Source organism: Bos javanicus, chromosome 9, assembly GCF_032452875.1.
Source record: "Bos javanicus breed banteng chromosome 9, ARS-OSU_banteng_1.0, whole genome shotgun sequence".
NCBI classification, from domain to species: domain Eukaryota; kingdom Metazoa; phylum Chordata; class Mammalia; order Artiodactyla; family Bovidae; genus Bos; species Bos javanicus.
In genome coordinates, this window is record NC_083876.1 from 74,300,997 (window position 1) to 74,315,988 (window position 14,992).

The 14,992-nt window shown below is 39.5% G+C and overlaps 1 protein-coding gene across 6 annotated transcripts in view; it reads right to left on the reverse strand.

Moving 5' to 3' along the window:
• BCLAF1 (BCL2 associated transcription factor 1) overlaps positions 1 to 8,125 on the reverse strand; it is a 30,815-nt gene extending 22,690 nt beyond the window's left edge. The window contains exons 1-2 of one of the 6 annotated variants that reach the window (XM_061428071.1): positions 7,903 to 8,125; positions 208 to 298 (exon numbers count right to left, since the gene is read on the reverse strand). The gene's annotated coding sequence lies outside the window, so the exon portion shown is untranslated. The other 5 variants (XM_061428075.1, XM_061428074.1, XM_061428073.1 and 2 more) reach the window with 5 other exon arrangements.
• Between the last annotated feature and the right edge of the window lie 6,867 nt (positions 8,126 to 14,992).

The window sequence follows — 14,992 nt, forward strand, 5'->3', positions numbered from 1 at the left end:
GTGTTTATAGAAGTAGAAGCAGATATACAACCTAGAAATAAAAGAGAATCTTTTCCCTAAAACTTTAAAAATCTGGCTTACTTCATACAAGTCACCATAACAAAAGTTTCAGACCATATCACTTTTAATCAGTCTAAATCATTAGGTTCAGAAGTCACATTTTCTTTAAAAAGTCCAAACTTCAAACTAGAAAAACTAATCATCTACCTTGGGTTTTATGCAGGATCAAGCAGTCAACTGAAGTCTTTGAGATACTGTAAGATTCTTCCTGGAGAGAATGTTCTGAGAAATTAAATTCCTAGCAAAGATAAAAAAAAAAATTTGAATTATGATAAAAAATCCACTATTTACAACATATTATCACTCAGCACTGCAATAAACTCTTAATAAAGGCACTAAATATTTCAGGAACAGAATATTGAATCAGGAAATAAGTTTTTAACCATAAAAGCTTAAAGAAATTTAACTTTTGTTTTAATCAGAATGCAGCAGTGCATTATGAAACTGCAGGACCTTTAATGCAAGCACTTGAGTTCTAATTTTAGCAATCTAGGCTTTAGAAAACAGAAGCTATACTGTCATCCTATCAGAAAATTCCAAAGTGGTTAGCGTAAGTGGCCATCTTGGTATAACATGTTATGTATCTATAGTAAGGGTTTCCCTCACAGCTCAGTCGGTAAAGAACCTGCCTGCAATGCAGGAGACCTGGGTTCGATCCCTGGGTCAGGAAGATCCCCTGGAGAAGGAAACTGCAAACCATTCCAGTATTCTTGCCTGGAGAATCCCATGGACAGAAGAATCTGGCAGGCTACAGTCCATGGGGTCGCAAGAGTCGGACACAACTTAGGATTCAACTACTACCATCTACAGTTAGTATTCATAATGCTACAGTTTATAACAACTATAGTTTGAGTTTACTTGAATGCTATTTATCTTATCTTCTCCTGACCACTTCCTTTCATATAGTTCAGTTTCATTTGAAGCCGATTTTTAAAGTTAATGTAACAACTATCATGCTGCTGCTGCTTATATACCAGATGTTTAAAAAAAAAAAAAACAACCAGCCAGTAGATGAAACAAGTATCAACTGGAAGCCAGAGCTCTTCCGAAACTAATTTACATCACTATGCAAATAAATTTAAGTTATACACAAAGTATTGAGCAGTTTCAGTATTTACTGAAATGCTTAGCCTTATGAATAAAATTCAGTTATTATCAATTATGGGGCTTCATGAATAAAATTCAGTTATTATCAATTATGGGGCTTCCCAGGTGGCGCTAGTAGTAAAGAACCTGCCTGCAACGCAGGAGACACACGTTTGTTCCCTGGGTCAGAAAGATCCCCTGGAGGACAGCATAGCAACCTACTCTAGTATTCTTGCCTGGAGAATCCCATGGACAGAGGGGCCTGGAGGGCTACAGTCCATGGGGTCACAAAGAGTCAGACATGACTGAAATGACTTAGCACACATTTTCAGCTATGTACAAAGCACAGTCAAAACTACGAGGGGATCAGAAACTAAACAATACAAAATTGTATGTGACTACACTCAAGGAATTAATAAATCAGTTTAAGTGGGAAAAAAACCCACATTAATATCTGTCCTATCAAATTATTGATCCAATGAAAAAAATGTAATAAAAATGAAAACACAAAGTAGAAGAAATAAGATTAAACTGGTAAAACAAGAACATGTTCCCTAAATATTTATACAGGGCCTTACAGCTAAGGGAATTATTTTATTTTTAAGATAGGAAGAAAGAATAGGAACCTAGCAAGTATGGGAAATATAGCAAAATAAAAATTAGCAAAAACAAAAGAACACAGATACATTAAACAGAAAGATTTCTAAAGTATTCCTATGTTTAGTTTTAAAAATATTAGATCTCCCAAGTGGGCAGAGAAAAACTCTCATCTTCTAAACTGATAGGCTGTTATGAAACTTTATTCTGACCGAGAAGTCCAATACTACTGATTCACTGCTGGAAGTGATACAAGGCTCATTTTAACCAACACTTACCCCCAAACAATTCTAAAAGGCTTATTTTAGTTTCTGTATATCCAAAGAAGAACCAATTGCCAAGTCTCTCTTTACTCCAAGTCATGATTTTCTGAGGTACCAAGAAAATATATGCTAGAAACAGCAAAGTGAGGGAAAAGGGGCTGTAGGCTGTTAGCCTAGCAGACGTACCTTCTTATTCACAATCAATGAATATATTCAAGCATCCATACAAAAAACTCAATGATCATATACAAAAAACATGACACATAATACGTTAATAATATACATTACAAATTAACATTTAATACTGTTAATATTTAAGACAGTACAAAAATTGTAATCAGCTTGCCTTTTTTCTACTTTAAACGGAAGTCTATATACAAAGCACTGTGTTATATATTATGGGAGACACGACAGGTCCCTGCCAAGTCACTGTCCAACTCTGTGCGACCCCACAGACAGCAGCCCACCAGGCTTCCCCGTCCCTGGGATTCTCCAGGCAAGAACACTGGAGTGGGTTGCCATTTCCTTCTCCAATGCACGAAAGTGAAAAGCGAAAGTGAAGTTGCTCAGTCATATCTGACCCTCAGCGACCCCGTGGACTGCAGCCTACCAGGCTCCTCCATCCACGGGATTTTCCAGGCAAGAGTACTGGAGTGGGGTGCCATTGCCTTCTCTGAAGAACTGTGCTAGGTGACTTTAAATAAAATTACCTTATTTAATCCTCATAATCCCATAAGCTACATATTTAACCCCACCTTTCAGATGAATTTAAGCTTTCATAATTCATATGAATTTAAACAAAGGAGACTATCAGAAGCCAGACACTACTACTGTAGGAAATACAGCACTTTAAGTGAGACATTAAGTTCCCTTCTCTGTTGGAGCTTACGTTCAAGCTAGGGGAAGAGAGAAACCAAAGAACACAAAGTGATGTCAAGAGATGGAGAGGAGGACTACTACAGTGGATCCTTGAACCATCTTTAAAAAGGTAACAAGTTAAAGAGAAGGAACACTGCAAAGATCCAAGAAAAGCATTCTAGGTAAAGGACACAAACTTAACCAATTCAAGACAAACTTGTAAGAAGGCTGAGGTACTGTGATCAATGAGAGGGTACAAGATAAGGCAGGAGACAGGAAAGGACTAAATCAAATGGCATCTAATAAGGAGGCCAGAGTAGAGTTGAGATTTTACTCTAACTGTAATGGGAAGGTCCTAGAAGGTCTGATTTGGGAAGTGTCACCATCTTATTTATTTGCATTTTAAGATGGCTGCTGTATAGAGCATGAACCACATGGAGCAAAGAAAAGGGAGACAAATTAGAAGGTTGAAGTAACAGTAAGTACTTGAGCCCAGTCTTAATTTTAGCATATTCAGGATGTGGGCTCCAAACTTTTGGAAACTACTGCTATTCATATCTTTAATAATCCTAAAAATACCTCCCATGACTATTACTCCAATTGACTAGGTTCAAAATTCTGGTTTGACAATTAACCAGCTACCCAACTTTGGACAAATTACTTTAATCTCTTTCAGCTTCACTTTCCACAGATATAAAATAAAGCTAGTAACAGTACTTACTCATAGGCTTAAGATTAAATGTACTAAACTAATAAATAGAAATGACTTATCTGGCACATGGTCTATATTCAAAGTTTATTAATTTCACTTCAAATGATTAATATTTAATATTTTTGGCATAGCATTAGTCAGCAGTATTTAAAAAGTCAAGAAATGCTTAACAGGGTGTGAGGATGGCCAAGTGGTCTAAGGCTCCAAACTCAAGAAATGCTTAATAAAGTGAGTGGAATTTTGCTTTAAAATACTCCAGAAAAATGAAATTTGAAAAAGAACAGATTTCACATGTATAACTGAATCACTTTACACCTGAAACTAACACAATGTTAATCACCTATACTCCAATATAAAATAATTTTTAAGCACTCTCAAAAAAAAGCAAATAATGTTAAAGTTGGTAAATGCTGATAATTATTAAGCCTAAATAACAGCTCAATATTCCACTTTTGTGCTTGAATATTTCCTTAAGAAAAAGCTTAAAAAAAAAAATGGTTTAGTCACAAATTTTTGGTTCTGTGTCCAGCTCCTTGGCAGCCTGCTTTAGAAAAAAGCATGCAGAATTGAGAAAAAGAATACCTGCATTCCAGACCAGATTGTGCCACTCCCTGGTTCATGTGGCCCTAAAAAGTTTTCTACCTTTTTTGGCCTCCTCCTAGTATACGCTTGCTCCTTGGAAGAAAAGCTATGATTAACCTAGACGGCATATTAAAAAGCAGAGATATTACTTTGCCAACAAAGGTCCGTCTAGTCAAAGCTATTGTTTTTCCAGCAGTCATGTACAGATCTGAGTGCTGAACTGCAAAGAAAGCTGAGCGCCAAAGAACTGATGCTTTGGCATCAATGAAGACTCTTGGAATTCAAGAAGATCCAATCAGTCTATCCTAAAAGAAATCAGCCCTGAATATTCATTGGAAGAACTGATGCTGAAGCTGAAACTCCAATACTTTGGCCACCTGACGCGAAGAATGGACTCATTGGAAAAGACCCTGATGCTGGGAAAGACTGAAGGCAGGAGAAGAGGGTGACAGAGGATGAGATGGTTGGATGGCATCACCGACTTGATGGACATGAGTATGAGTAAGCTCCAGGAGTTGGTGGTGGACTGGGAAGCCTGGCGTGCTGCAGTCCATAGGGTTGCAAAGAGTCGGACACAACTGAGTGCCTGAGCTAAACTAGTATATGGAGAAATACTAGATCAAGTTGAAGGTTTGAAAATTCCGAAATAACACACAAATGTCAACCTGTATTATTATTACATTAATGTTTGTAGATTTTTTTTTCCAGCTGGGGGCAAAGAAAATATTAAATACTTAGTATCAAACACTGGACTGGTTCCAAATTGGGAAAGGAGTACTACATCAAGGCTGTATATTGTCACCCTGCTTATTTAACTTCTATGCAGAGTACATCATGCAAAATGCCAGGATGGATGAAACACAAGCTGGAATCAAGATTGCACGGAGAAATATCAATAACCTCAGATATGCAGATGAGACCACCATTATGGCAGAAAGCAAAGAAGAACTAAAGACCGTCTTGATGAAAGAGAGAAGAGTGAAAAAGTTGGCTTAAAACTCAACACTGAAAAACCGAAGATCATGGCATCCAATCCCATCATTTCATGGCAAATAGATGAGGAAACCACGGAAACAGACTTTATTTTCTCGGGCTCCAAAACCACTGCAGATGGTGACTGCATCCATGAAATTAAAAGATGCTTGCTCCTTAGAAGAAAAGCTATGACCAACCTGGACAGCATTATTAAAAAGCAGAGGACATTATTTTGCCAACAAAGGTCCATCTATTCAAAGCTATGGTTTTTCCGGTAGTCATGAATGGATGTGAGAACTGGACCATAAAGAAGGCTGAGCATGGAAGAACTGATGCTTTTGAACTGTGGTATTGGAGAAGACTCGAGGGACCCTGGACTGCAAGGAGATCCAACCAGTCAATCCTAAAGGAAATTAGTCCTGAATATTCATGGGAAGGACTGAAGGAAGCTCCAACACTTAGGCCACCTGATGCGAAAGAGCTGATTTCATTAGAAAAGACTCTGAAGCTGGGAAAGAGTGAAGAAGGCAAGAGGAGAAGGGTATGACAGAAAACGAGATGGTTCGATGGCATCACCCATTCAATATACATGGATTTGAGCAAGCTCTGGGAGATGGTGAGGACAGGGAAGCCTGGTGTGCTGCAGTCCATGGGGGTCGCAAATAGTTGGACACAACTTAACAACTGAACAACGTTTGTTGACTTTTTTCCAGCTGGGGGCAAAGAAAATATTAACTACTTAACATTCTGGGGCTAACACTGACAACCACTGTTTAAGAAACTTGAACTGAAAAATGAACAAATTCATAACCTACAGCTGTAACCTAAACATTTACACTTACCAGTCAGAGACAATTGGACTTCTCAATTCCCTTATCCACTTTTTTGTCACTTAATAAATCACTGTAAATTACATAGCTGTGGTTGTTGTTCAGTTGCTAAGTCGTGTCTGACTCTGCCACCCCATGAACTGAAGCATGCCAGGCTTCCCTGTCCTTCCCCAATGACTCTGAATGCAGCTTCTGAAAAACCCTAATACGAAGTTCTATATATAATAGAAGCGAAAAGACTTTCCATTTCTATTAACACAAGTTGTCACTCACATAGCTAATCTAGTATAGGTAGCCGCCCATATTCAATACACTGAACTAAACCTGAGCCTACCCAAGTCACAAGTTTTCAGAGATCTATCTCCAAGTCCTGAAACACTACTGCTCTTCCAACTCAAGAATCAGCTCTAGCCAAAAAATTTCCTTTGCCACAATTATCTGAATCAAGGAGGATTCCTATGACTACCACAATGTGACAATGAAAAGTGTGGTATTCTTAAAACAAGATGCTAACTGCCATCAGTAGACAGGCTTTAGTTTACTCACCTAAAGTAAGTTATTTCGGACACATAATCCTTCCATTCAATTAGTTATCCAAAATTGTCTAGGATCACATAAAACTGCAAATAAACTGGTAGCGTTTCCTCCTATGTAAAGGTTCTTTGTCTAAACTGTAGCCCAACCATTCCAGCTATAGTCCAATCTGAATGAGAATTCACAGTGATAAATAAACTGTTTTGCCTTTTAATATCCCCCAAATTTAAGAGGCGCTGCTGCACAAAAAAATACAAGACTGAAGGAGCTCATCTCTGTATGTCATTTTTGGTCATATCTACCTCCAAATTTAATTTCAAGTTTTTTCACTTCTAAAATTATACATATATATAAAATAAATAAAGTTTGACTTAGAAAAGTAGTTGCCAGTACTGCTGGATTCTGACGAGATACACCTTAAAATTTAAATAAAGCCAACCAAGGATTTATGATGGCAAAGTCCCTAACCTCAACTCACCACTCCTATCCATCCATTTATACCACCAATCGCGGATGCAACTTTTCTCACAAGATACAGTGGCTAAATCTGCATGAAGGACGTGGCTTAGCGGATACTCCAGAACTGCCCTTTAGCCCCGGAGGTGGCAGGGCCGTCCTTACACCCATCGGCTGAGACCGCTGCCCAAGCTAGTAACTAGGCACCAAATCCTAGAGTCAAGAGTGCACTCTCGCTTCAAATCAGTTACCAGGGGAACCCGAAGAAAATTTTCCAGCAACCCAGAAAGCCGGAGGCGGATGCCGGGGTCAGAGAGCGCGGAACGAGATCCTAGGACAAACTAGAGTAACAAAATCAAGGCGTAAACCGACCGGGAGCGTGAAGCCTGGGAAAAGGAGTTAAAAGAGGGCGCGAAAAGGGGTTAACCTACCCAAAGCACTTTGTTGCAGGTTAGTTATTTTGTCCAAGCCTCTCAGGCCGGAAAGAAAGGTGGCGATTCCAGCCAATGAGAAACGAACACAAGTTGCACCTCGGACCGCCAGAGGAGCCGTAGGCGGAGAAGGGAGAGAAGAGGAAGCGCGCGTGCGCCGGGGAGAGCTTTCAGTCGGCCACGCGCAGAGGTCCGGACTGAGGAAAATGGGGGAAGGGTTGAAAACGCAGATCTGCGCAGGCGCACGGAAGGCCGCGCGGTCTGTGGGTCTCGAGCCAGGCTCGCAGGCGCGCGCGCGCGCACGGTTCTCGCTGCTCACCCCACCCCCCACCTTTTCGGCCCGTAGTGCCTCGAAAGCCTGAGGGAAACTGGCTGGGAAACGCATAAATAACGGCGCAACGTTTCCTGGGCTCTCCTGTCACCGCCAACCCGCCACTACCAACAAAAGATTCAGTAATATTCATTCCTCCTCGATATTCACTGCCTTTTGAGTTATCTGGACGCAACGCAAGGCCTACCTGACACGCCGAAGGACGGTTCCCGGGACTTATCTCACCGGTAACTACACAGCGGCCATTTCCCCACTCAAGAACGGGAGGAAAACCATAGAGGTATCTTCGACGCGCTAGCTCCTCTCCGTCACTTCCGATTTGGGGCGTGGCCTCCGGTGCCGCTAAATTTCTGACCAAGTCCCACCCACTCCACCGCCCTAAACCCGCTCTCCGGCCGCGGTAAAGATGTTGCCTGAGGCTTTCTGGGAAGTCGCGTGGCTGGTCTCGCGCGATGATCTGGCGGCTCCGCCTTCCGGTCTTCATCAGCCGCCTCCGCCAGGGTGGCGGTAGAAAGTGGGCGGGGTGTTTTGGTGATGTGAGGTCGTGGTTCCACACCGGGGTATTCGCTGGTCTCTCTGGTTTGCATTGAGCGAACCCTCCGGACCTCTCTTGCCCCCACTTTTGCTCGTCTGGTCTATTTTTTCTGTGGGACCAACTCTGACCAGGCCGGAAACAAAAGGATAATTTCACACTGAGGAAAAGACACGGACTCTATTAGCACATTGCGTCTCTCTGCCAGGAAGCGCCGAGTTTTTTCTCAGACGCCAACTGTAAGCTAGGAAGTGTAGCTTTTTGTTTGATAGAAAATATGCCAGACGCACTTAGAAAGTAGAAAAATGGCCACGATCTGCGTCCGTTTCTTGAGTGGCGTCACACCAACTCTCCCACCCGTAGCGGAGTTCACGCTGCAGTACCCCGAAGTGGCTTAGGCTATCCTGGCGGTTTGCGTCAGAGGTTGCTTCTTGTCCTCGGACGTGGTTAAAGCATTACCATTTAGACGCCTCGAGACGTTGGTTTGAGCATAAAAATAAAGCAAAACACGAAGCTTAACGATCAGTTGTGCTGGTCCAGAAACAACCTAATCTGCCAAAAATATAAACTAGATTATGAATAAGGGAAGCCACATTTTTTCATTTGGATAAAATTTCAAGTAAGAGTCATAGCACATTTTCTATTAAGACTTAGCTGCGCGTAATTCCTTAGGGCCTAAAATCGTTATTACTTTGTTGTTAAGGGACCTGAACTGCCTGAAAGGATTTAAAAGTTCTAATTAGTAACCAGTCTTCTGTCAGTAAATGCAGTCCAGTATTGGGCCCTAGCCGTGGATTTAATACTGTGCTTAGGGCATTCTCTCATCACATCCAATTTACGAGCTCAACTAGAAAGAATACCTCATTTTTATGGGATGTATTCTCGGTTATTTCTTGTACAGCCTGCCCCTCAACCCCTCACCACTGTCAGAATGTGGAAGCAGGAATCTCTGGCCTATGTCGTACACTGATAAGTCCCAAGCATTCAGCAGGTGCTCAATAAATATTTGTTGAATGGATAAACTATATTCAAAGAAAAAAAGGAAAAGCCGTTGATGGCTCAATACAACTACTATTCTGCAAGTAAGGGAGGGGGTTGATTTAAAGCTAAAAGCCCTTACCCATTATATCAGGATAAACCACAATCTGACAAGAGTGTTTTATAAGCTAGGATATTATCTTAAGCGTTTCTCTGCAATTCTGTTGCGAATGCATTGAAAACGAAGTCATGTTGCTATCTGAGGCAGTATAACTGCCTTTAAATAACCTGAGGTAATAACTAAGTAGAAGAGACATTGGAACAAATCCTTTAATAAAAAGCAATCCAGGCTTCTTTTGAATTAGGTTCATTTGATATATGACACTTTTATCAATCTCCAAAATTAGAGGATATTGAATTTAGATCATGGTTTATGTACTTCACTGTATTGTTTTCTTTTACTTTCAAAACCTGACATTCCACCAATACAGTTCCATTCTTTGTAATGGAACTTTTTACCCTGTTGAAAATACAAAGAAAGTGGAGAGGAACATGAGAAAATCAAGAGCCCATTTAACAAAAGGACATTGTATAAAAAGAAATTTTCCCAAGAAGAAATAGTAAACAAATGACCAACCTTAATAAGATAAATGCCTACAAAAAGAATAATCAATCAGTAAGCTAAATTTAACTTATAGGTCATTGATAGTTTACTCTATGTTTATAAAACTCTTTCCTTAGGGTTTTGGTTTGTTTCATTTAAGGTAACTTGAAAGAGAGAACAAGAAAGGACTTGCTATCTGAAAATGGTGTTGGAAGGTTAGACTTGGAAGGCAGACTCCCTCCTTCTACTGGTTTTGTTTGTCTTTTTAGGCTGAACAACATTGGAACTGTTTTCTCATTTGGGGAAATTAAAGTTGAAGGGGAATTTGGAGGGCGTGTTCCCACTCCCTGAGAATAGTAACTGTTGCTAACCCATTAGTAGTGGGAAGCAGGCAAAACAAAGTTGGGCCAAAAGAGTTTAGGTTATGTAGGCTGGGGGGCTGTGAGTAGTTGGCTATTGTTTCTGCTACCTCCTCAGTTCCTATCCTTCCCAAGGCTTTGTATTGATTTCTTTTTGTGTGTGTGTGTGATAAAATGTATCCTGATACTTGGAGCTAGCTGATATTTCAGTAAATTTCTGAATGAGCTAACCAGAGTTGGTTTCTGTTGCTCACAAACAAGAACCCTCAACTGCATGCTGTGTTTTGGGTAGAGACATTTTCTATTTATGAGGATATTTTCCCAAATGGTCTGGCATTTTTCCGTATCTGTACAATTGAAATAAATGGTTCCCTTGCCAAATCTATTTCACTTCCTACTGGTGAGCACAAGTTGACTGGGTTCCACCCTCCTCACCCCGCCCCCCCCCCCCCGCCCCGCTCTTTCTATCCTCGATTTGCCTGCTACGAACATGGAAGTTGTTTTTTCCCCAAGATTTAAAATTACCAAAATTATATATATTCAAGAATTATTTATTACACTATTGTTCTTTAATATTCATTTAAAAAAATTGAAATATCAAAATATGACTGTTAAGCATTGTTCTTAAGTCCCACCAAGATTAATGTGCATCTTTCTCACAAAGATTATTGCAATAAATGTAATACTTTCAAAGTTTTCATAAGAAATACTTGCCCACAGATTATGCCAGCTGGCTATTTAATCTCGCTATTAAAGAGCAGAGAGGAAAGGCCACCAAAAGTGAGGTAATGGAATTATTATTAGCTTTATCACCAAAAACCATTTCTTCCTTGAGAGAAGTTATAGGAGGAGCAGAACATTCTTTGTTGAAATTCTTTAGGGTTCAGTCCTGAGTCATCTCTTGTCTTTCTATATCTGTCATCCTGTGATTTTAAGTATCATCTTTGTACTTTATCTCAAAACTGGAATTCTTTGAACCACAGACCCACACATACTTGACTTCATACCTTGTCTTTCTTCTTGGAGGTTTCACACACATCTCAAACCTAATATTAAGAACGGAATTCCTGGGACTTCCCTGGTGATCCAGTGGCTAAAACTAAATTGGTTTAGTTTTAAATGCTCCCAATGCAGGAGGTCTGAATTTGTCCCTGGTGGGGGAACTAGATCCTGCATGCTGAAACTAAGACCCAGTGCATCTAAATAAATAAATGAAAATGTTAGAAAAAAATGAAATTTCTAATTTCCTTTCTTTCTCCCAACTTGTTTATTCTTTCCTTCCCTATTATTCTCTCCAATCTTCCCAACTATTATAACACTATCAAAATCCAGTGAATTAAGGTCAAAATCTAGGGAGCAACACTATTTCCTCTTTCCCTGAATTTTTAATCCAATAAATAAGCTGAGACCTGTCAATCCATTTCCAAAATACATTTACAATTATTTGCATTTTCCTTTTCTCACAATTATCATTGTTATCTCACTTAAACTAAAACAGCCTCCTAGCTGGTCTCCCTGCCCACTGTCAGTCCATTTCTCAGAGAGAACTTGAATGATCCCTTTCAAATAAATCATGCCATATCTCTGATTACAATCTTAACCTTCCACTGCAGCTGGATTGAAATCCAAACTACTTATGTAGCTTATCCACTATATATACATAACCACTTATGTACCACGACCTGCACTTATCTATTTATTCTCACCTGGAACCACCTTCCTCTTGATTAATTATATTCACTACCATTCTTTCCATTCCAGAAACAGAAGGTGATCTTTTCTGCTCCAGGGAATTTCAACATTTATACATTTATTTAAAGAGGAGAGGAACCAGTAAGGAGATTGAGAAAAAACAGCCAGGGAGGTAGAAGACAAAATCAAATGTAGTAGTTTCTCTGTTACTGTATAACAAAACGTAGCAACTTTAAACAATAATTTCATAGTGTCTGTGGGTCAGGAATCTGGAGGGGTTATCTGCCTGATTCTGGCTCAGGGTCTCTCATGAAGTTGCAGTGAAGTTGTCAGCTGAGACTGCAAACATCTGAAGTCTGGAGATGCACTCCACAATCACTCATGTGAACGTTGGCAGGAGACCTCAGTTCCCAATCACATGGACCTCTGCACGGGTTGCCTCAGTGTCCTCATGCTATAGCTGGCTTCCCCCAGTTAATGATGGGAGAAAGGGGAGTCCAAGACAGAAGTTGTTACCTTTATAAGCTAATCTCAGAAGTGACACCATCACTCTACTATATTTTATTGGCTGTTCAGACCTACCCTGGTGCAGTGTGAAAGCAGACTAAAGAAAGGTGTGGATACCAGAAAGTGGAGATCATTGGAGACCATCTCGGAGGTTGTCTTTGAAGCCAAAAGAAGCATGTGCTTAAGTGTGTGAAGTCAAAAAGACAAGGACAGTGGGCTTCTGTGCCACTTAGTCTGCAAGAAACACTACATGAGTGCAATAATTAACACCCAGCTGAACTGAACTGAATGAGAATTCTGAAACATAAGCAACTCCAGCACCTACCAGCTATTTCAACTCACATTCATCCTCTGTTCATGTTACAGCTTTCCTTCTGATTTCAGATTTCTCTCCTTCTGCCTCTTCACAACAGCTCACAGCTTTCTTGATACTCATTTCTACAAGTAAACCAGGTGTTTTTAAAATAAAATAGTATTTTAGTATTTATGTGTTTCTTAACCACTTAACATGTATGAAACTCTGCTACCATACTTGCTAGGTTCCTATTTTTTTTCACATGTAACTGATGAAGTTTTTGAGTATTATATCCTAAGTCTATTTTTGCCAAAAGCCCTGTGATTTTTATTGTTATTTTGCCTAGCACATTACCGTTTAAAAAAAAATTTTTTTATTGAAGTGTAGTTGACTTACAAGGTTGTGTTAGTTTCAGATGTACAGCAAAGTAATTCAATCATATATACATATGTGTATATATATGTAGCTACATATATGTATACATTCTTTTTCAGATTCTTTTCCATTATAGGTTGTTGTTGATCGATCTGTAAGTCGTATCCAACTCTTTGCAACCCCATGAACTGCAGCACACCAGGCTTCCCTGTCCTTCACTGTCTCCAAGAGTTTGCTCAAACTCATGTCAATTCAGTCAGTGATGCCATCCATCTCATCTTCTGTTACTCTTTTCTCTTGCTTTCACTTCTTTTTGCCTTGGGAGAGTGACCTAAGAAAACAATGCTATGATTTATGTCAGAGTATGTTTTGCCTATATTCTCTTCTAGGAGTTTTATAGTATGTCTTTTTTTATTTTTAATATGTATTTATTTGGCTGTACTGAGTCTTAGTTGCAGCATGTAGAATCTTAGTTGTGATGCGTCAAATCTTATTTCCCCGACCAGGGATCCACCCTGGGCCCCCTGCATTGAGAGCATGGAGTCTTAGCCATTCTACCACCAGGCAAGTGTCATATGGTGTCATTAGTGGCTTATATTTAAGTCTTTAAGCCATTTTGAGTTTATTTTTGTGTATGAGTGAGGGAGTGTTCTAACCTCATTGATTTACCTGCAGCCATCCAACTTTCCCAGCAGCCATCCAACTTTCCTAGTATTGCTTGCTAAAGAGATCGTCTTTTCTCAATTGTATGTTCTTACCTCTTTTGTCACAGATTAACTGACTGTACATGTGTATGTTTATTTCTGGGCCCTAGCACATGAATTTTTATGAACACACATGTTTCGCTATGGCAGAACTGACTATATAACATTCAATAAATAGTCCCAGTTTTAACAATAAGGAAATTGAACCTTGCAGAAGTAGAGTATCTTGCCAAAGTCACATGTCAACTAAATTTATCAAATGTCCATCCGGCTCTAAAGACTACCATCTTTTCACAGCAGTTTTAACCATGTAAATACTATTAGTAGAGGTAATATTAGATCAACCTGACCTTGTACTGTTCCTCTTATATGCAAGTTGGTTAATAGTTCCCATATATCTGATTCTAAGTAATAAGATACATAGTCTAGCATATGTACACATGCATATATATTTATCTGAACATTTCTCTTATTACCCCAAAGTAAACAAATTTAGAAATTTAAGGGACTTTTCTGGTGGTCCAGTGGCTAAGACTCTGCATTCCCAATGCAGGAAGCCAAGATCTGATCCTTAGTCAAAGAACTAGACCCCACATGCCACAAACAAGAATTCGTATGCCACAACTAAAGATCCTGCATGCTGCAATGAAGACCTGATGCAGCCAAATAAATAAAATAAATTTTTAAAGAAATTTCAGTGTCCAAGTAATGATTAAATGGTCTTGATAGAGAAATGATGCATAATATAGTTCTATCTTAAGTAGAACTGTAATTTTAAGTATTAGTGTTTTATGTCTTTTCAAATTTCCTTTTGTATTTATGCATTTAAAGCACAAGATAAGGAATAACATTACCCTGACCTGCTGTACTTTCTCAGCAATGACATTGTTGGAATTATCCAGCTCTAACTCTAACATGCACCACGCATCACATGTACCACAAAACTATTCGCATTAGGGGAGGCTAAGTAGTTCCCAGATCTGGGCCACAGTTATATGCTGCACCAGGCTGTTCAAAAGGATAAATGTGAAATGAAAATCTATTTGAGGGTTTCAGGCTGGTATATTTATTAGTGCCTTAAGAAAAGCCAAGAGGGGGCGGGTAACAAAATGCACAGAAATTGTGAATTCATTGTGTCAAGGGGACTATAGGGTAATGATATCTGCATTCAAGCCTAGACAGCTCAAGGATGAATTTAAGGGGCATATTAACTGGAAATTAAATGTTTAAA